At 45.7% G+C, this 22663-nt stretch overlaps 1 protein-coding gene across 10 annotated transcripts in view; it reads left to right on the top strand.

Annotated features, from left to right (window-relative positions):
• Positions 1–22663, top strand: part of BMAL1 (basic helix-loop-helix ARNT like 1) — a 114651-nt gene that overhangs the window by 46301 nt on the left and 45687 nt on the right. Inside the window, exon 3 of one of the 10 annotated variants that reach the window (XM_064288398.1) lies at positions 18614–18657. The exons of 8 other annotated variants lie outside the window; for them this stretch is intronic. The gene's annotated coding sequence lies outside the window, so the exon portion shown is untranslated. Of the gene's footprint in view, positions 1–739; positions 839–18613; positions 18658–22663 lie in introns of all 10 variants that reach the window. One more of the 10 variants, XM_064288396.1, reaches the window with a different exon arrangement.

Below are 22663 nucleotides of genomic sequence, written 5' to 3'. Positions count from 1 at the left end.
AGTTTAGAGGCTGTTAAAATGGTCCAGGAAATTGATGCTGAGCCTTGTGCTAGAGCCGTGGGGATGGACAAGAGGAGACAGATGATAGAACTTGAAGACCTTTGAGTATGTTTGGTTTCTATTGGGATAGCTTGGTATAATAATGCTTTTATAAGAAAAACAGGAGTGGATGAGCTGGTCTGGGTGGATGAGAGGCCGATGACACTTCATGTTGTTTGTTTGTTTTTAAACAAGCAAATGTAAACCCTGGGGCATATGTCCTCTGCACTGATGGGCACTGAGGAGTGACTCTGCTCCTCTGTAGCCTCTCTTGTTCAGTCTTTCAGTCAGAGTGTGCACAGGGTGGTGTTAATCAGGGAGTCTGATTCTTCAACAGGTAGATCTGTTGTTTACACACAACAAACCACAGTAAGTCACTGATTCTTTCTTGCGACAGGTACAGTTCTCCGATGTTTAACTGCAGATGAGACTTACCCTAACAAATTCTCCCTTCTTTTTAGAGTGTCTAGGCACTGCCCAAGTTCCAGCAGGGTTTCCTGACACCTGGGGGTGGGTTGGGGCTAGGGGAATCAGCATCTCCTTCCCTACAAACAGGCACAGGAGCCTTGCCCTCCCTTAGATTTCAGGGTCAGACCAGTGGGACAGTGGGCACACATTCCCGACCCAGGCAGAGCCATGCAGTCTGGTACTTCCTTTTGAGAACTTTCTTTTTGGACTTAAATTCTTCCTTCTTCCCCAGGTCCACCATCCTCTCCAGGTGTTGATGAAGAGCCTGTTGTCCTGAGTAAACACATTCTTCCCACCTTGCTGAGGTGCACCTCTCCATCTCCAGCCTTGAGTATGCCATCCTGCTCTCTTAGGCCTGGGTCTAGAGTTCCTAATCACTTCTCCCAAGCCCTGTGGAGTGAAATCTGTGCCATATGTATAGCCAGATGCTCGCTCCCACATCTCACTGTCTCTGCCAAAGGTCCAGATGTCTCAAGAATAGCATTAATAGCTGTCCTGTAGAGCTTCCCATGGGCCAGGCACTGTGCTAAACACTTCATGTGCACTGTATGTAATCCATGGTGCCCTGTGGGGTAGGTGTTATTATCTCTTTGTTACAGATGAGGAAATTGAGGCTTGGCAATGCAGTGTTGCCTAGTTGTTAAGAATGTGGGCTTAGAGTCAAATAGACCTGAGTTTGAATCCCAACCAGTGGCAGACCTCAGACCTCTTTAACCTTCTTTTTCTAGATCTAGAAAATGGAGAGAATATAGAGAGGGTTGATAAGATTGCTGTTGAAAAATAGCACTGAACAGAAACATCTGTTATTCCGTAAGTGTACAAGTGGTTGATAACTATGTGCTAGACATTGTGCTCTCAGTAAATAATTGCTTATTGCTGATACTGTTGTTATCATCATCATCATCACCATCTAGAGGCCACTCAGCTATTATGCAGCTGACGCCAGGATTTGAACGCAGCCCTGCCTGATTCTAAAGTCCCTGTCCTATCCACTGTCCCATACTCTTGCTCCCACATTCGTCTTGCCTAAGACTTTCTGGTCTGTGACTATGCTTTCCTGGTATCTCCTAGTTGTGTCATTTGTCCCTTCTGGGCAGAAGGCTCATGCTAAGACTCAGCCTTTTCTTGGTCCATTCAGTCAATCACCTTTTTCCATTCGTTGAGGGTTTCCAGTGACTGGGTTGTCTAGGCAAGAGCCTGTACTTTTCCCTGATTGTCAACATCATCTTGTCTACTATGCAAGGCAGAAGGGTTTTTTCAGTATTGTTTGTGTCAACGGTATCATCCAAGTAAAACAGCAGTAGCAGGAGAAAGGACTGGCAGATGTTCTTAGTCTTTGGGGTCATAGGTACTTTGTGAATCTGGTGAAATTTACAGACCCTATGGGTCACTATGAGTTGGAATCGACTTGACAGCATTGGGTTTGGTTTTTGGTTGGCTTTCTGTCCAGAAAAATGCATAGGGCATATACTCCCAAGCCCAGCGCTTTTCATGAGACATTTCTCTGAAGCCCATCCAGGGATCTTGCTTGAGAAATACTGATCCAGAAGGTTAGAAAGCATTAGGTGTTCTTTGTCATCCGTCTGCTCCTCATTTACTGCTATGAGGGGTTTTCATTTCTGCAAGATGTTTGTATTTGAGGGGCGTTGTCCATCCTGGTAGCTTTTAGAAATACTGTTTCATTGATACTATTTGCCATTTGCATTTTTCCTCATATTTGAGAAATGTATCCACACCCTAAAACTGGTTTGGCCATTTTGATAAAATGGACCTGCTGACATGCATATAAATTTAAGCCATAGTCTGCATTTAGTAGACAGAATGGAGAGGTTCTTTTGGCTCAAAATGACAGACTAGTAGGAATTTCATTGTTTTATAGATTATAAAGGTGTATAAACTTACCTTAAACAGGATTTAGTATTCTAAATTCAGGCAAAGTTAAATCTTTACTTTTCCATTTAAAAATTTTTGAAATTCCAATTTTTAAAAATAATGCTTGCTTTCCTTTTTTTTCCCCCCACTTCCTCCAGTTTTGGGGTCTGGGAGATTCCCAACCACTTTAACTCCCAAACCCAAATTTGCCTGTTGGCCTTTCTTTGGACCCATTTCAGAGAACCATGGAATAAGCCTACCTACCATTTCTAACAGCTACAGGAGTAAACGGGCGTTACTGCCTGTGGCCACTCCACGCCCTGCCTGGCTGTGGAGGCCCCACAGAAAGACGGGAACACGCGCTTACTGTAGAAGGCCAGAACCCTTCCTCCGCTCTTGTGCCAGTGCCAGTGCCCGCTGCAGATAGAAATGGGGCTTGGACTCTGCGTGCAGGAACTGAATCCCTTAGATATTAGATCTTTGATGTAGTTCTCTCTCTGATGTGTAGTTTTTCCTATAAAATTTTTTTTCTATGCTTTTTCTAAATTATAAAAGCAGCAGATGCTCATTGTAAAGCCAGGACTAGAACCCTGGCTTTGAATTTCAGTTCAGTCACTTACTAGATGTTGTCTTAGTTTCTTAGTGCTGCTATAACCGAAATACCACAGGTAGGTGGCTGTAATGAACAGAAATTTATTTTCTCACAGTTTAGGAGGCTGGGAGTCCAAATTCATGGCACTGACACTAGGAGAAGGCTCTCTGTCCACTCTGGGGGAAGGTCCTTGTCTCTTCTGCTTCTGTTCTAGGTTCCTTCGTGATCATGTGGCACTTATCTCCCCCTCCATCTGTGCTTGCTTGCTTGCTTTCTTAATCTGCTTTTTATATCTCAAAAGAGATTGATTTAAGACACACACTACACTAATACTGCCTCATTAACATGACAAAGAAAGCCCATTCCCAAATGGGATAACCACAGGTATGGGGGCTAAGATTTACAGCATGTATTTGGGGGGACACAATTCAGTCCGTAACAGGTGTGCTGCCCTGCACAAAACACGCACCCTCTCTGAGCCTTGATTTCCTCCCTGTGTAGGAGAGAGAACAATTTCTACCGCATGACATGGCTATGGGGATTGGAGGAGATTTGTGTATATAAAGTGGTTCCAGGGATCTGGCATGTTCATTCAGTAAATATTTATTGAGCACCTGCTATGAACCTGCCATCATTCTAGTTCCTCTGGAAACAATCGAGAACAAGACAGAGGGTGTCTCTCTGTCCTCAGAGAGCTCACTCTCTAGTTGGAGAAGACACAAGTAAGCAAGACCATTTCAGAAATTAAGAAATTAGAACTTGAGGGTAGTGTGGGAGTTAGAGGGAGGGCTGCTTTACATGGGGCGGCCAGAGAGGCCTTTCTGAGGAAGTGTCAATGCTTGGTGACTCCTGGTCCTGTATTCTCCAGGACACTCCTGCTTTTAAAAGTTTTGTCCTTCTGTGAAGTCCCTGGGTGGTGCAAACAGTTAAGCACCTGACTGCTAGCTGAAAGGTTGGTGGCTCAAACCCACCCAAAGGCACCTCAGAAGACAGGCCTGGCAATCTGCCCCTGAAGGGTCACAGCCCTGAAAACCTTGTGCAGCAATTCCACTGTGCACACATGGGGTCACCAGGAGCTGGAATTGACTGGATGGCAACTAACAACAACAACATATATAGTTTCCGTGAGTTTGGAAAATCTGATCACATAGCATATACTTTGGCCTATAACCAATTCCCTTTTGGGTGGTTCTTGTTCACCAGTTGGCTCACCATGCATATTTTAAGCTCCTGGGACTGGGAACATGCCGTTTGTGGCCCACATGGGATAGCTCGGGATGAGGGTCCTCTCTGAGCACTCATTCAGCTGAGCTGACACTGAATGAAAAGCTCCGAGTGGGGAGGGGATGGTGATTAGTTTTTAAGCAGAGCCCATTTTGCTTCAGTGTTGCTTTGAGCTTTATGGTGTATAAGGAGCTGGAAGTCATTTCTCTCTCGGTGAAAGTGTGGCACACTGCAATCTCCTGATTCTCCGCGTGAAGCTCTCTAAGGGCTTGTTGGGGGGTCACACGAATGGGGCAGGGGGGTGGCAGGAGCAGGCCCCCTCGGGCATGGGTGTTTGAACTGCAGTGCAGTAAGCCCGATAGCTGATGCAAACCCCATCACCCCTTTCAGCGCTGTGTATGGATTTTTAAAAGGCCTGGTACTTTGGGCAGCAGTGACCCAGACCTGATTTGTGAAAGCCAGCCTGCAGCCTGACTCACCTGTCATGTAGGTAGTGTTCGTGCTGACCTACTTCTGTCTGACCTTGATTTGCTCAGCACAATTAAAGACGCTGTTGTGAATGCTCTTCCATTCCCTGAGTTCAGTCCGACGTATGACAACCCGTGATCTTAAACACACACACGACCTAGGTAGATGGACACATGGGCGGGAGGTTAGTTTTCCACTTACCTCCGAATTGTAATTCTATCACAAGGAAAGGGTTTCATTTCAAGAAAATGGAGCAATTATTTGAGACTAGATTCGATGCCAAAGCTGCAGGCCTTGATTCCTTGCTACAGGGCAGCTTAATCAGGAAGTGGCCTAGATGGCCGCCTTTCAAGTAGGTCCTTGCAGTAGCTTGGCAACAGGCACAGGGTCATAATTGGAAGAATTTGGTTCTGAGTGTCTGTGGGTGTTTACAGTGCATTATAGGGCAGGGCTTCTCTTATTTATAGACAGTTTTGAGCAACAAGCAGCAGAATGCTGAAAAGCCACTAAATCTAAATTTATTTTTAACAAATTCCATTTCCCCCCTCATCCCAGAAGAAGAACTGAGTTATTAAAAACCAGTAGAAAATACATCATCACAGAGCATGCCTTATGTAATTACGGGGTTGCCAGCATCGGCCTGCAGCCACATTTTAAGGGCTTTGTAAATCAGCCATCCATTCAGCCTGTGAACTTATATGATTCCCATTCTTCATTTAGATGTAGACCAAAATTATTGGCAACTGAGTGCTGATCAGAAAACAACTGTCTAAATTAGGAGATAAAACCCAGAGATGGAAGGTATAAATATAGAAGAGGGTACTTCTGTTCTCAAAGGGAGGAAAAAACTCTTCCTCATTGTCCATTATGCTTAGCAGCATGAACATAAACCCACAGCACTCAGTACTCACTTAGGGCTTCCACTCATTGCAATGGCGGATCTGTGCCACTCCCAGGATCAGTGTTGTGAGATCTTGTTGAGCCCAGCCCTGAGTGATCATTATCCAGGTTGTCATGAAAGGACATAAATCTGGTGCCTTTTTGCCTATGTCCTCATAGTGTGTTAGAGCTGGATGGGGCTTCAGAGACTATCTAGTTTGACTCTTATCTTGCTCTAGGTGGGGCACTGAGGCTCAAAGAGGGGACCGGCTTGCCCAGGTCCCATAGTGAGTCATGCAGAGGTAGGCTGGGCCATGGTCTCTGTGGTTTTCCCTGGCAGTGCCCTCCTGGGTGGAGCTCAGGAACCAGTAAATTAGACAGATCTGATTTCTGACCTTCAGGAGTCCACAGTCTCAGACAGACATGAAGATAGTCAAATAATCACCATAGGCATACTTAGATGAAGTTACATGTGTACAACAAACAGACTAGTTGAGTGGCGGGGATGGCAAGAGTGGAGTATTTGGGAATCTGTTTTTGGATAAGAAGGCAAAGGTGGAATCAGTTGCTGTCTCTGGTCCACGTGGCCAAGCTTTATAGATGCTGTAAAGGTTCCTAATGGAAAAAGGTGCAGTAAATTTGCTGAGTATTGGCGGGTAGGGAAAATGCGGTGCTGTGATGGATGCCGATGAAGATAAATTTTGCAACTTTGGAGGAGCCTTGGGAATGGGTCATTGAGGAGATTTCATAGGAGTATCAAAGGAGGTGATAGATGGGACACAGGCTGGGGACACATGATCCTGAGTTCATGGAATGTCTTGTCCTTTACTGGGATAGCACATGGCTAGCGTGTTTGCTGCCATTCTCAAGTTTCTGAACCCCAGTTCTCTGGTCATGGTGGTCTTTTTTCTGACCCTCAGACTCCTTCTTTGCCCAGCACTCTGGGGAATCAATATCCATGGGATAGAGTTGGCACGTGAGGTGAAACCCATGTCTCTTTCTTGCCCTGGGCTCCATACTAAGCACAGTGCTTGGGCCAGAGTGGTCTCTCAGTGTTGATTCTCTCTCTGAAGCTGGGAGGGAACAGGAAGACGTAGCAAAACCTTTCAGAGGAAGGATGTCCTGTGAAAGCATCTGGCTGGAGAAGTCGACTCTCGGCAATAAAAAGCCTGGGGCCAGTGGCTTTAGAGGAGGTGAGTAGGCCGGGAGTTGGTGATCTGGACCTAAATTAAGGCTGTAGTAGTCAGCAGGGAGGACAAGTGGGAAAGGAGTGATTATGGGGGAGGAAGAAGCAGTGGGATTTAGCTACACGCAGACAACCAGAGAATGAAGGACAGTGACGAGCTGGGACATGAACCTACCTACTGCTGGTCTGGAGCCTTTGAACGACTGAGTGCATTTTTGTCTGAGAAAAGATGGTCTGTCTTCTTTGCAGTGAATTCCTAGCTACCCAGACAGTGTTTCTCAAACATTTCCAGATGGCAAAACAATTAACTTAGTGTGTAGAATATCCTCAGTGTCACCTCCATAATCTTTTTTCTTAATCTTTTGATACCTACAGCCACTGACTTGCTTTTAAATTCTCAGAGTTAAGAATATATGTATAAATTAACAGTAGCAAGTTATCAGGAAATACTTGAAAAATAGCTGATGACCTTTAGTCTGGGAATTTTGTATTTTTTTCCTGGGTTTGTTTGGAGTTTCAGTAGAGCCTGTTGTTGTATACCATTGTCGATTCCAATTCATAGCGACCCTAGTGATGTTTTTTTGTTGATGTTGGTAAAATAGTTCCTAGTTTTAAAAATATTTTTAGTTTTTATAGCTTATAAAGGTAATAATATTTTATGATAGAGGATGCTTCCTGGGTGATGCATCTTTGAACAAAATTCAAAGACCATGTACTCCTTTTTCTCCCTCTTGTTTCTCTTTCCTGGACGTTTCACTGTTCTCCAGCACCTTTCCCTGTGTGCATCTCGGCCCAGGAGATAAAGTAAACCCAGTTATGGTGGTTGTGGACATAAAAGGTGCCTGAGGGGAGGTTGGGAAATTGCTATGAACTGGAATGATCCCCAGTCTTACAGCTCATGGAATTGGCTCACCTCCTTTTTGTGTGCCCCCAGATAAGATGGCATTAGTAATTAACATGGTCTAACTAAATTCTCCAGAGTAAGAAAATGTTGATAGCTAGTTGCCACAGCCCTGCCACTTCCCACAACCTGTGCCAGGTCTGGAAACCCTGGTGGCGTAGTGGTTAAGTGCTACAGCTGCTAACCAAAAGGCCGGCAGTTCAAATCCACCAGGCGCTCCTTGGAAACCCTGTGGGGCGGTTCTTCTTTGTCCTATAGGGTTGCTATGAGTCGGAATCGACTCAATGGCAACAGCTTTGTTTTGGGTTTTGATGCCAGATCCAGTGGGTGTTCAAGAAACATGTTTGTTTTATTGAGAAATAGCTGGTCATTGCTGCCACCATCACCACCACTAAATGATGTTCTCAGAGCATTAAGTCAAAGTCCTGAAGATTGTATATGTTAAAACTGGTCCAGAGTCCATCCTCCTTCCTTCAGGCTGACCTACGTACCCTGGCTATCAACACTGGATTGCTCACTATAAGAGTGATAGAATGGTTGAAGTGGAATGTGTCATCAGGGGTCATATTCCCTGGCCACTCTCCTGTCCAGGAAAATCATATCTGCACTGTTCCTGACAGGCAGCCTTCTAACTTCACTTGGCCACCCACACAACCAGGCATCCTGCTCCCCTTTGTGGACATCTGCTTATTAGAAAACCGTTTATGCTGACCTCAAATCTGCCTCTTGGCAATATTTTCTCTTTGACCTAGTTCTGCCCTTGGTAGCAACCCAGAACAAAGGTTCATGGGTGTGGCTGATTTCAGTTTAGAAGGTTCAAAGTAGCTCTCATGGACTCCTTCCCTTTCCTTTCTCCACCTCCTTTTATCTCCCTTGCCAGGGCTGATATTCCCCAGGGCCTTCAGCCCTTCTTTATATGGCTTGGCAGTCTATGTTAATATTAACAATAGCCAACTTTTATTAAGTGTTTACCATGTGTCATGCATTCTCCTAAGCTCTTTACATGAACCATTGTATTTACTACTCACAGCCTCCCCACGAGGCCGGTACTGTCTTTACTTCGTTTTACCAATGAGGAAACTAAGGAACGAGAGGTTAAATCACTTGCCCAGAGTCACACAAGTAAGTAGCAGAGTGAAGATTTGAACTCAGGCAGTTTGCTTCCAGTCCCTGGGTAGTCCGAACAGTTAAGCACTCGACTACTAACCTAAAGGTTGGCGGTTTCAACCCACCCAGAGGCGCACTGGAAGTAAGGCCTGGAGACCTACTTGAAAGGTCACACACAGCCTTGAAAACCCTATGGGGCAGTGCTGCTCTGCACACATGGGTGGTCATGAATCAGAACTGACTTGATGGAAGCTAATAACAACAACAGCCTGCCTCCGGGGCCCATGCCCTTGCCTGTGGTGCTATGATGTCTCAGAACCTTTTGTGCGTTGTGCTAAATACAAATCCGTGGTGCAGAAAATCATTAGACTGGATCCTGAGCTGAACCGTTTTCTATGAAACCTCTTCAGAGTGTTTTTTTTTTAAACAGAACGGACTGCTGGGCAGAGACCTTTACGCTGTCACCAACGACTAGGTTCTTCCTAGCTCTGCCAGGCCCCACAGGGCTCATGCAAAGTGGTGGATTTAGATCAAGGTGTCGAATATGGGCTATTAATATTTTCTTTTTCTGAAAATGAAGTCTGATGCAATAGGTTGCTTGTTTAAAGTGCTTAGTCATGGTTTTATGGCCAGAAAGTAGAGGGAGAGAAGGTGCCTGAGAATTGTAAAACCGGGTCACCTCCTTCAAATACCCATTCAGTCTCACGGAATAACCCCAGAGGTTATGGGGCGGAAGATATGATGGCTACCTACCCTTAAAAGCTGGGGTAGTAGACCATTTTCCTGAAATGAGTATATCAGGAAGGGTTTTTGAAGGTAGATCAGAGTAGGGAGGAAGGGTACGGGTTGGGGCTGGCCTGACCAGGGCTGGAGTGTTGGCCTTGCCCTTCCTTCCCCAGCTGTGTCACTTGGTACAAGTCACTTTTGGCCTCCTTTCCCTCTTCTGTAAAATGGAAGTAGTAGTATCTTTTCACAGGGATGTTTTGAAAGTTAAATGAGCAGAGGCAGGTGTGTTATGAAGATGTAGTGATTTTTAGAGTGCCCCTCAGACCTGATATTTCAAAGTTTGATGAACAAGCCCTTGTTCACTCTGTGTGGCCCTTCGTATTTTGTGGCCACACGGGCCCCAGCCCTTCTGCTAGCTGCTGTCTTGGGGAGTGCAGAGTCAGACTGTAGAGGGATGGGCCTTCTGAGGCAGGGAATGGGCCAGAAGGCCCCACCTGCACTGTCTGCCCTGCCTGACTTCTGGCAGCTCAGGCCAGCCTCCTCAGCAGTCTAGGGAAAGATGGTTCACAGCTTCATCCCAGTGCCTTTGCTTTCTGTGCTCAGGGACTCCTGGACCCCACCAGCTGGAGTCCCAGTAGAGGGCTTCTATGGGCTGAGAAGCTGGGATTAAGCCAGCTTTCCCTTTGTAAGTTGCTTTTCAGGTAGCATGCATCCCAGTCAGTTTCCTATAGACTTAAGCAGCAGAGCGAGGCACCTGGTCCCAAGGTGTAGACCCAGAGCAGCTGAGGCAATAGAAAAAGCACCAGATAAAATCTGGTTCTATCATTACCAACCCTGCTTGGCACAAATCGTTTGCCCTCTACTAACCAAAAGGTTGGCAGCTTGAATTCACCCAGGGGCACCATGGAAGAAGGTCCTGACGATCTGCTTCTTTGAAGATTATAACCAAGAAAACCCTGTGGAGCAGTTCTACTCTGTAACACATGGCCTTGCATGAGTTGGAATCAAAGTGACAGCAAGAGGCTTTATCATTGCCAAAATGGGTCCTCGAGCATGGTTCTAACCTCCCTGAAATGTAGGGTCTTCATCTGAAAGATGAGAATGACAATAGTACTAACTTCTAAGGTTGGTAGGAGGATTAGATGAGATCCTGTAGGGAGATAATAAAAGGCAGTTTGGCACAATGAATAAATGTAATCATTAGAATAATTGTTTCCTTTTTCTTCTGTCTCTTTCCCCCTTTCCAGTCCTGCATGCCTTTGACTTTCAGTTGACTTTGCCTCTTTGCTCTTTGTAGAAAGCATAACTTTGGGCCATACTACTGGTTCTGAATGGGAACATACCGCCCCCTATGGGACATCTTAGAAATTGTGGGGATGACTTGATTGTCACAGTGATGTGGGAGGAGTGTCACTGGCTTTTATGGGGGGGTCCTGTAATGCTTGATGAACAAAGGATTGTCCACCATCCTGCACAACTTCCTAGTATTGACCAACATCCAGCCATTCGTGTAGGTGAAAGTCCTGTTTATAATTATCTGAACCTGGAAGCTGATTCCATTTTACACATCAACTCAGATGACATCTGCATGTTTTAAACATATACTGAATTTTCTAGGAGTACAACTACCAAGTATATAAAATTTACCCATTTACTGTCAATAGGTACAGGCGTCTGAGATGTCTTTGATTATGTCGTCTGTTGTAGCTGTGCCCAAGTATTTGCATACTGATTACAGATTTTAACTTTGTTTCATTTCTTCTTTGTATTACAGTTAGAACATTATATTGTTTTTGAAATTATAAGTCATGGCATGTTATTTATGGATTTAATTTCCAGAGAGTGAAAGAAGTGTTAAAAATACTTGTATTGAATGTTTTAAACTATAAGAGGCTGTACGTATGTTTATAAATTAGCTGAAAAAACCTTAGGACAGACTTGAAATAAAAAGCTGTGGTTTCATTTTTCTTACAGACATCCTTTTCCATAAGGATATGTAGTAGAAGTCAGAATTTTTAACTGCATACATTATTTGTTCAGAGAAATAAGGTATCGCTTTTAGAACATAAATAATCTTAATAAATCTGACATACAGCTCTTACAATCATCCTTTTTTCATCTTTGCCACCTATTTTTCACCCCTCTCACAGGTATGTATATTCTTTTAAATGTCCGTGTATAAATTTTTACAGAAAGGAAAACCAGCCAGGCTCCCTCCTCTCTACCAAATTTGTCTTGGTTGTTTTGGGGCCTCTATCTGCACCACAGCCTGGGTCGGACATGCCCTGGGAGCTGTGGAAGGTGAAGGCAAGGAAGAAGTGGGCCTTCCTAGGGTGGTACCCCAAGCACTGACTCAGAGTCCAAAGTCGGGTGGGTGAAACTGGATCCCTCTGAGGCTTCCTACTCCTTACCTAGGTCTCCACCTGTCCATGAAACCCTGGGGTCTCCCTGGGAGGACCATGAGATCTGATGCCCATGAGGGAGCAGCTGTCTCTCTGGGGTGCACTGCCCAGCACTGAAGGTAGCGTGCAGCCATGCTGGGCTCCCTGTAGGTTTGCGTCTGACCATGGCACCTGTGGTAGTTTCCTGGGACTGTCATAACAAAGTATCAGAAACTGGTGACTTAAAAGAACAGAAATTTATTGTCTCACAAGTTCTGGAGGCTAGAAGCCTGAAATCAAGATGTCAGCAGGGCCATGCGGTCTTTGAAGGCTCAAGGGAAAGATCATTCCTTGCCTCTTTCAGCTGGAGGTGGGAATCCTTGGCATTCCTTGGCTTGTAGGTGCTTTACTACAATCTCTGTGTCCATCTTCACGTGGCTGTCTTTCCTGTGTGTCTCATTCTGTCTGTGTCTCCTCTCTTTTAGAAAGATAACCACTCGGATTGGATTAGGGCCCACCCAACTCCAGTATGACCTCATGTTAACTGACAACGTCTAGTTTCCAAGCAAGACCATATTCTTCATACCTTTCTGGGGGACACAATTCAATCCATAACAGCCCTAAAACACAAAGATATTGTAAATGGAAATAATGCTAATGTGCCCGTTGTTGGATTTGGTCTTGGTGGGTATTATGTGTGGTGTCAGTAAGTCCCTAATTCCTCAACACTTTTTTGTATTAAAAATTTATAAGACTTCAGTATAACTTGTGTTTTGAAGATTCCGCTATCCTTGGAAATCTTCGATACGCATATCTTCTAGTCTCTTTTATGATGTTGTTATGGTTACACCAAATTTGAATACTTAATAGTAAGGTTTATAGTTTTGGTCATCCAAAAGTAATTCGTGCTCATTAGAGAAAGTTTGAAACCAATTGAAAAACTGAAAGATGAAAATCAATACACATTGTCTCAGCCTTCAAAGACAAGTGTTGTTAACATTTTGGTTTACTTCTTTTCAATCCTTCTAAGGTTTATTAAGATTTTTAATATAAATAATTCATGTTCAGCACCTAAAAAGAATACTGAGCATAATGATAAAACAGAATTGACCCATCTCACCGTAGGAGACAGTAGTCTTAATATTCTGGTGAACTTTCTCCCATCTTTTTTTCTATAAATATGTAATGAGATTGGGATTATGTTACACTGTATATACAGTTTTGTATCTTTTCACTAAACTTTTTCCTCAAGAGTATTTCCCATGTTGTTTTAAATTTTTAAGTACAATTTGAATGGTTATATAATATTTCATCTTAAGTATATACCCATAATTTATGTAACCAACCCTCTTTGGTTGAACATTTAAATGTTTTTGATTATCCACTATTACAATGCTATCAGAAAATGCCCGTATATTCATTGATATATTTCTTAAACGAATACTGTATACCAGATGATGTGCTTAGACATAAAACATAATTAGACATAAAACTACTGGGTCAGAAGATATCAACATGTGTAACGACTTTGATGATGATGATGTGTTGTTGGGTGCCATCGAGGAAGTTCCCACTCATAGCAACCCCATGGGACAGAGTAGAATTGCCCTGTAGGGTTTTCTTGGCTGTACTCGTTATATAATGCCAAATCTCCTCCAAAACGTTTGCACCTGTTTATATTCCGATTTGCAGTGTGTTCACCTGCCTGTTTATCACACCTTCACTAATCTGGATATTATCTTTACAATATAATCTTTGCTAATATGAGTAGTGAAAGTGGTGTGTCATTGCCTTCTCTCTTTTGATCAGTATGAGGCTGAACATATTTTTATATATTTATTAGTTTTTGTGCTTCATTTGTTTGTGAATTGCCTATCATATTCTTTGCTAAGTTTCCACTAAGGTATTGCCTTTCTACTGATTTCTTTTTTTTTTTTTGGTCTTTGCTTTTGAATTCAGAAAGGATAGTACTCCTTCACCTGTCACAATGCTTTGGAGTCAGGCAGACCAAGACTGAATCCCGGCTTTACCACTTATGAGCTGAGGAATTTCAGGCAGTTTACCTAACCTCTCTGAACATTAGTGCATCTTCTCTTGAGAACCAAATGAAACAGCACTGCCTGACACAAAATCAAAGCTCAGTGTGTGGCTTCTGCTGCTACAGTTGCTGTGTTGTGATTTTTTGTTGTGATTCCTGCACTGAGTATTTTCCCAGAAACATTGTCTTGTGCTGCGCAACCCATGCTTGCCAGATCCGTAGACTTGGAGCTCTCACTTGCTGGCACAAAGCCTCAGAGAAATGAAACTGAAATAACCAAATTTTTTATTATTATTACTATTCCTCCTGTACGAAAGAGACAGAGGAAAGAAAACAAGTCGATCCCGTTTCAGTTAGAAGAGGAACTTGCAGGGTCGGGAAACAGTCAGACCAACATCTTAGATCTGGGGCACGAGCAGACCCTGAGACCTCAAGGAGAGCTTAAATTATCTCGCTCCAACTATGCTTGCCAGGGCAGGCAAGTGGACAAGTACATTTCAGAAAGGTTTTCAGCCATTAAGAGTTGAAACAGAAAGGATCGTCGGGTTGGCCTTTGGTTAGCCCACTCCCCCAGCACTCTGGTTAATCCATGTTCTCCTTACTGGTTTTGGTATCCTTGAACTCGAGGAGGGAGGGGAGAGGAGGGATGGGCATGAGCCTACCCTGCCCTCTTTCTCCTACTTGGGACAGTTTCTGCTTTTATCCGCTGAGTCACTAAAGCAAAAAAGTGTGCGCGTAGTCCTGGCTTTGGGCATATCTGGGTTCCAGTCCCTGTCCTAGCCCTTACCAGCTATGGGATCTTGAACAGGTTGCTTCACCTCCCTAAGCCTTAGTGTCATCTTCAACCCAATGTTGACAGTAATACCTTCCCTGAAAGGTGGCTGTAAGGACTAAATGAGATACATAAAGGCCCAGCACTGTCCTGGGCACATGTTAGATATTCAGTAAATGGGTGGCAGTGACTGTCACAGAAAGGCAGGGGACAGTCAGCATCTGCTCTGCTTCATCTCCTCTTAGCAGTGTGTATTGCATGGAACTGAAATGTCCCTCAGGCATCTCAAACCTGACATGTCCCAAACCGATGGCACCATCCCCTAGATGGAAGAATGACAAAAATGCACCCTTCCTCCAGCTGTCACACAGGGCATGCCACCTGGCAGGTGGAGCTCGATTTGGATTTTTGCCCCTGTCACACCTTTGTAGTTTACAGACAGATGGCACCCACCTCTACATAGTCAGAAAATTCTGTTGGCTCTTTCTTAAGGGTATATTCAGAATCTAGCAAGTTCTCAGCATCCCACCTTGGCCACTCATCTCACCACCACCACGGGTCACTCCATCCAGACTTCTTACACCTCACATCCGTCAGCATAGCCTGCCTGAAAACAGAGCTACAATTCAGCCACTCCTCACCGCCTTCACTCCCAACACCGAGTGAGGGCTGAGCCACACCGTCTCTCCCATGGATTATTACTGTCATCTCCTAACTAGTCTCCCCACTCTCCCCACCCCTCACTACCCCTCGCACACATATACACACACATTTGCACACACACCACACACATACGGGTACATATACACGCGTACACACACCCACACACACATATATGGGGCCTCTTCTCACTACAGCAGCCAGAGTGGTCCTATTAAAACATCACTCCCCATTTCACTCAGAGTCAAAGCCAGGGTCCTTGCAGTGCTCCTAGCTTTCTGCCTGCACTCCCCACCACCCTTATTCTTGCTGTCTCATTTCCCATGTATATCACTCCGTCCATTTGCTGGTTTTCTAACACACCAGCAGCTCCACCAAAGCCTGGTGCACTGGTTCTCTGCCTGGAATGCTCCTATTCTCTCCCTCTCCCTCCTCACATCTCGACTCTGGGGACCTTCCTGACTACCCTCATCCCACCCCTGGTTTGTCTCCTGAGCACGTACCACCAGTTAGCATTCTATATAATGTACTTGTTTATTTTGTTTGTTTGCCTCGCTCCACCAGCATGCGTTCCAGATGAGGACAGGATTTTTGCCTCCCACCCCCATGCCCAGCACTGCCCTGGCGAACAGTGCCTGGCACTTGATGCCCTCAGTAAATATTTGTTGAAAGATTAATGAATGATGGTGGGCCAGCATACTAACAGTGTCTTCATTATTACAAAATTGTCCTGAATTGAAATTTGGCTGCCACATGCAGTTCGCGGTGGAAATTTACGCAAATTACTGATTCTTTCGCTTCAGAAATTGCCCGGCATTTATGGGTGCTCAATAAATGCTATCGGACAGACAGCTTTAAGACTTTGGGACAGTGGTTCCCATCTTAGGCCTCCTTACTGGTCAGCCAAAAACCTATGCTGTGTGGGGCAGGAGGGGGATATCTGCCTCCCTGTCCTAAGAACCTCTTAGCCAGGGGTTGCTGCGCCGCCCCAATGCCAGCGTGGCCCAGCTCTTGGCTGCTGGTATCCCCCTTTTCCTTCCATATCAGTGAGAAAATCATTGTTCTCAGCTTCTTCCATCTCATCTCCCTGGACAACTCCAAACTTCTTTTATTCATTACCTGGTGACTCAGCTTTCCTCATTATCCTAGCCAAGCTTTCCCCCAAACCTAGGTACAGAGGAGTGATTTCTTTGTACTTCAGTTTTTTTATCTGTAAATTTGAAGGGGTTTGACACTTAAAACCCCATTCACCATTCAAATTCTTTTGAGTCCTCAAGTGTTCTTGCTGCAAAATGGTAACCTCTGGACTGTTTCCCAGCCCCTCCTCCCAGAGTTCCTCTCTCCACTGTTCCCCACTGTTCCCACAGTCACCTTCGTGGGCCCACTCTCAGTCCCCAGAGCTCTCTGCCTTGTATCTCTTCATCTTTAAGTTCCTTCAGTCTACTCACCTAGCACCACACTGTCCCACCTTTGCCATGCTTCTGCTCTGCCCACCTCCCAGCTCCTTCCTTGCCAAGATTTCACGACTAAGTTTGCTTTCTTGGACAGCAGTGCATACTTTTCCCATGTCCCTCAGCCCCTCCATTTTTCACCACCCTGAGGTCATCTGTTTCAGTAACCAAAGCTAACGCTGATAAATATTCTAAGTGCTTTGTGTCAGGGCTTCGAACTGATTGTTTCTGGTTCAGTCTTGGCTGATGAAGCGAAACCGGAATGCATCCAAATTTGTAAAATGTGGGTGGCTGGGATGATAACCAAAATGGGAAAAATTACGGGTCTGAGCCCTGCTAGAAACTTAATCTCTCTCCTAGAAAACAAGGGCAGTATGTGCGTTGCATAGTAACCGAATCTTTTGACCAGCAAAGTCAGGAACAGCAGTGCCCAGCTCAAGGATGGCGGCCAATCGCATTACTTTGAAGGTGTGTTGCTCTCCACATTCCTGGCAATAATCCAGTCTCCTGCATCAGGCTCCTGAAAGGGCTCACTACACCTTTTCTGAGACTCCCATTTCAGGGCTTTAACCAGTAATTTTTCCCATTCCAATTATCATTCCGGTACACCCACATTTTACAAATTCAGATCTATTCCGATTTTGCTGCATCGGCCATGACTGAACCAGTTTGAACCAGTCCGAAGCCCTGCTTTGAATATATTAAGCTCATTCAGTCTGCACAACAACCCTGCAAAGAGGAGCCCTACCCTTTTACAGCACCTACAGGGCAAGTAACTTGCCCAGGATACACAGCTGTGAAATGGCAGAGCTGGGATTTAAAGCCAGGCTGACTAGCTCCAGAGGCCTTGCAGCACTGACCACCACCCTGGCCTTCATGTAGCCAGAATCCCCTCACCCTTTTGTCCACATGACACACTCCTTTTCTGGCTCAGGACCCAGGGGAGAATCCCCAGCCTCTCCCTGTGCTGTGGAAGGTCACATACCTGGTCACCTGGCTCTGGGTAAGTGCTTGCTGCACGGCCTCACCTGGGAGGTTCTGCTGCTCTACATACACCCCTCCCCTGCTCCCACTCACTCTTCCCCGGCCTGTCCTCAGGCAGGGCTTTGAACCAGTTCATTCCAGTTTGAACCCCTGCTGAGAATTTGCATTTCCACCCCAGATATACTTAATTACAATTTACAGTTTAACAAGATCCCCAGGTGAATCTTATGTATAAGAAAAATTGAGAACCACTGTTCTACTAGTGGAAACCCTGTAGCGCCGTCATTAAGAGCTTTGGCTGCAGACGAGAAGGTCGACAGTTCGAATGTACCGTGTGCTCCTTGGAAACTCTATGGGGCAGTTCTACTCTGTCCTAATGTGTTGCCATGAGTCGGAATCCACTCATTGGCAGCAGATTTGGTGCTGTACTAGTGGTTCTCAGAATTGGTCCCTAAGCAGCAGCGTTAGCATCACCTGGGAACTTGTTAAAAACGCAAATTCATTCCAGTTGGAACCCCTGTTCTCAGGTCCCAGCCCCCACTTTGTATTTGGTCTTGCCCTTTACTATGGCAAAAATGTGAGGGACATTCGTATAAAATCCCTCAATATCACTTCTTGCCACTGCAAAGTATTCTTCCATTTTCTGTACTCTTCTCAACTTCCCCCACGTTCCAGAAGAAGGCATATCCCTTTTCTTCTCTAGGTCTCAGCTCTCCTTGGGTCCACTCCCAGCTGTCTGTCCCCAACAGCAGCCTGTAACTATTCTCTCTTCCACCAGAAACTTAAAGCACCTTTAAGGCTGTCCATCCTCTCAGGCTGGCAGATAACACCAAATAACAGCAGTGCATTCTTTTGTTTCCTTTAGAACAAGATGCAGATGTTTTCCAGAATTTTCTTCAACTTCAGGCAGTAAGTTTTTTGATGGAAAGAGTGTTCTTCCCTTGAGTCCTTAGGATTGGCTCCCTTTTATTCTGCAGTATTGAAAACAAAACAAAAACAACAATAAAAATAAAATGGGAGCCAGGCTAACATGTCTTCCCATTGCTGGTCCTTGAACATGACTTGTTGATCCTTCTTGGTATTGCCAGGAGTCGTCCCCTGGGCTCTGTCTGAGTGCTGGGCCTGTTGGGGCTGAGGGTCAGGAGAGGCTGCCTTCCTGAGCTGTGTCAGCAGGGCAGGTGGGTGTGGCAGACACAGAGCACACACCCCAGTAGTAAGCATCTCCTCCACTTTTGCTAGGTCTTGCACTGGGGAGAGGCAGCACCTGTGAGCTCCCTTTGTAGCTTCAGATCCCCATCGTTGTCCCCAGGTAATTCAGAGAAATGCCAGGGGCTAGGTTGGAGGGGAAAATCCTTGGAGAAGAGCTCTGGTTCTAGATGGCTGGGGAGTGGCTTGGATGCAGGTGGACACTGAACAGAGCGTGGGTGCCAGTGCTGAGAGGCAGAGGAAAGCATCAGACCAGCGGTCCCATACGGGGCAGAGGAACTGGCCAGAGACCCTCATGGGGGACGGGAACCTCAAACTTGGGACTGCTTTCAAAGGAGCCACAGAGGCTGGTAAATGCCATGCCAAGCATGTCCTGTAGGGAAGACAGTGGGGTAGGAGGGGAGCAGGTAGGAAGGGATGTGGATTCTTAATCCTGAATGGTTTTGCAGAGGGGTTCCCCTGAGCATGCCCCATAGAACCCTTGGCATTAGCTGTAAGATGAAGATGTGTAGACAAGAACACTCAGGAATTGGGGAATTGGAGACTGTTGCTCCTGAACAGCAGATTCCACAGGGCAACATTTAAAGGTCTGAGAAGTTCTGCGAGGGAGACACCTGTCTGTTTAACCCAGCATCTCCCATACTTATCTGTCCATTGATTTCTTTTTTTTCCTTCTTGTAACATCTAGTAACATCCCATGGGATTAGTAGTCTATGGCGGACACTTTGGAAAGTGCCGGTTTGCACTTTCTGGAATGTGCCCATTTCTTACTTTGTGTGGAGGCCGTGTCATATAGTGGAAAAACTATGGGCTTTAGATCCGGTATTGGACCAACCTGGCTTTAAACTCATCACCTTGGTCAAGCTACTTAACCTCTCTGAAACTTAGTTTTCTCATCTGGGGAAATAGTATAAGGATAGTAGCCGCCTTATAGACTGTTGTGACGATTAAATGAGATAATAGTATTAAACAACACAGAAGGCTTAGTATGTGCCAGACACCATTCTAAGTATTTTATGTATCTCATTTAATCCTCACCATGATCCTGAGGTAGGCATCGCTATTCTGTTTATCTTACAGGTCAGACACACAGTTACGTATTGCACCCAATGTCTTACAGCTGATATACGTTGGAATTGCGATTCGAACCCCAGCTAGGAATGCATGGTAGAATCAGGACTTGAAACCTGTAAGTCTGCCATCAGAGAGCATGTTCTTAAGCACCATGTCCTAAAGGGCCTAGGACATTAAAAGTGGTGAACCAGCATGTGTAGACAGATGGTTCGTAGACATCTTAAGGGGAACTAGTGGTTCCTGGAACTCTAAGGCATTCTTCAGTCTCTTTTATCAAAATGAAAGAGTAATGCCCTTAACCTGCGTGTCCACTCAGTAGCTCCAGTTACGGCCATTCTGTTTGCTCCACCTCACCATCCCGGGCCACCCCAACTGGGGACGCTGCTCAACTGTCAGTTGGAATTGGGCCACTTCCCACACTGATCCCATCCCTATGGTCTGTCCACATCCAGGACCAAGAGTCAGTGGGGTGGTCAGCCTGTTCTCATTCTAGATCTCAGTGGTGGACTTGGCAAAAGGTTTAAAAAGACACTCCCTTTCATCTTTCATTCAACAGACATTTATCGAGTGCCTTCGCTGGGCTGGGAGCTTGCCCTTGTGAAATTTATGGGCTTGTTGTATGTGACTGCCGTCAACAGGGTTGGGGGTCTTTTCTACAAAAACTGCCCTAGTTTAATTCACAAAGTGCCCCCAGAGGATCCTGCCCCCCCTTCCCTTGAGACCCTCTGAACTGACCCTTCAAGCCACTCCATTCCAAATGCAGTCTCGTTCATTTCTGTTTGATTTCGGGTTCCCCAAACATCTAGGGCTACTCGTAAGGTTGAGCACACAAATGCCACAAATGGGGCTGTCCCCCAGGCCCTGACAACCAGTGCCTTTCAGGCTGCGGTACCATTGCAAATACTACCATTACAATACTACTCAGAATGCACTTCCAACCATCCAGTCCATGCAAATTCAAGTCTCGTCTCCTCCCAGGTCCCTTCTCCTTCCATCACCCCATTTTCTTCCTCCCCACCCCGTACACAAACGCACCAATGAAACCCTCCAGTCCACACCGAATTCAGTTCTCATCTCCTCCTGGGTTCCTTCTCCTTCCATTACCCCATTCTCTCCCTCCCCTACCCTCATACACATACGCACCAATGAGTTAAGTGTTTTCTCCTGTTCTTACATATGCCCCCACAGCTAGAAAAAGAGCACTTTCCTCAAGACACTTGACTGCCACCTGCTGGAAATATGTCATAATGACGAGAAATCCCTGCCGCTCTCAAACAAGCAGGCTTCTTCTGGAGTTGTGCAGTGCACTGCTTGCACAACTGTAAGCATGGTGCTGTCTGTTGCATTGATTGTGCTGTCACGTATTTATTTAAGCAGTGACTCTCCCATTAGATTGAGGGCATCTGGAACGTAAGGACTGCCGATCCCTCCCTGTGTCCCCAGAGCCCTGGCATGACTAGGGCCTAAAGAAATGCTCTGTGAACGACCCTGGTCCAAACAACTGTTACCTTAGGTTCAGGGTACCTGTTCTCCCTAGGGGAACGTTCTCTAAATACATCTGCTACAAGGCAACGCAGCCACATTCCTCGTAGGCTTTCAGTGTAACCATGGGGCCAGGGTCTCCAGGGGGCCTTATGGAGGGGATGGGGCCTTGTCAGCCTCTTGCCTCTGCTTGAAGCACAACATACTGAAGCAACTCAGAATTCATTCCCTCAGCAGACATCAAGTCAGGCACCAGCACAGTGCAATGGAGAATGAGGCTGGGGCCCTCTGCCATGGGCTTTTGCGGGAGGGGAGAAAAGTGATGCCTCCTGAGCACGTACTGCGCTCAGGGCCAGCTCCTTGCAGGCTGCCAGGTGCAGAGGTGACAGCACAGGGCCCTTCCTGGGGGAGTCCGGAGTTTTGTGGAGAAGTAGATCAGTAAGCATACCATTATCAGACAGGGTAGCCACGTACACTGATTCACTGTTGTCCATATTTTCTTAAAACCCAGCGCCGTCGAGTCGATTCCGACTCATAGCAACCCTATAGGGACCCTATAGGACAGAGTAGAACTGTCCTGTAGAGTTTCCAAGGAGCGTCTGGCAGATTTGAACTGCCAACCTCTTGGTTAAGAACCGTAGCACTTAACCACTACACCACCAGGGTTTCCATATTTTCCTAAGCCATGTCCATTTATTAATTATGTTTATCGTTGAAAACCACTATCCCAGTGATATCCTGGGCTCACAAGTATGCTTAACAGAACTCCATTCAGTTGTGCAGCAGGGGGTGTGGGCAGGAGAGGAGGCAGGCTTTTGCCTAGACCCCATTTTAAAATAGGGGAAATCCTTTGTCCTTTCACAAAGCTTATTTCCCAGAGCCATTTGGCACAGCATTACTCAGGCCCCATAGAAAGACCTCCCAGATGGATGCCTCTCCTTGCTTAGGTCTGTCCTGATGGGCGGACACATTTCCTGGTCTTACACAGTAGGAACTGTATTGTCTCTTTGCCCTGGCTGCCAGGAAGCTCAGAGACAACGTGTTCTGTTTCCACAGCTTTCCTGAACCTGGATTTCTTCTTTCAGTTCCCCTCATTCCTTCGCCAGGACTGCTTATTTATGTTTTGTTTTTGCATTTCACTTTGGGGGAGTGA

Source organism: Loxodonta africana, chromosome 7, assembly GCF_030014295.1.
Source record: "Loxodonta africana isolate mLoxAfr1 chromosome 7, mLoxAfr1.hap2, whole genome shotgun sequence".
NCBI lineage: Eukaryota > Metazoa > Chordata > Mammalia > Proboscidea > Elephantidae > Loxodonta > Loxodonta africana.
This window is presented reverse-complemented; position numbering and strand designations above follow the sequence as displayed.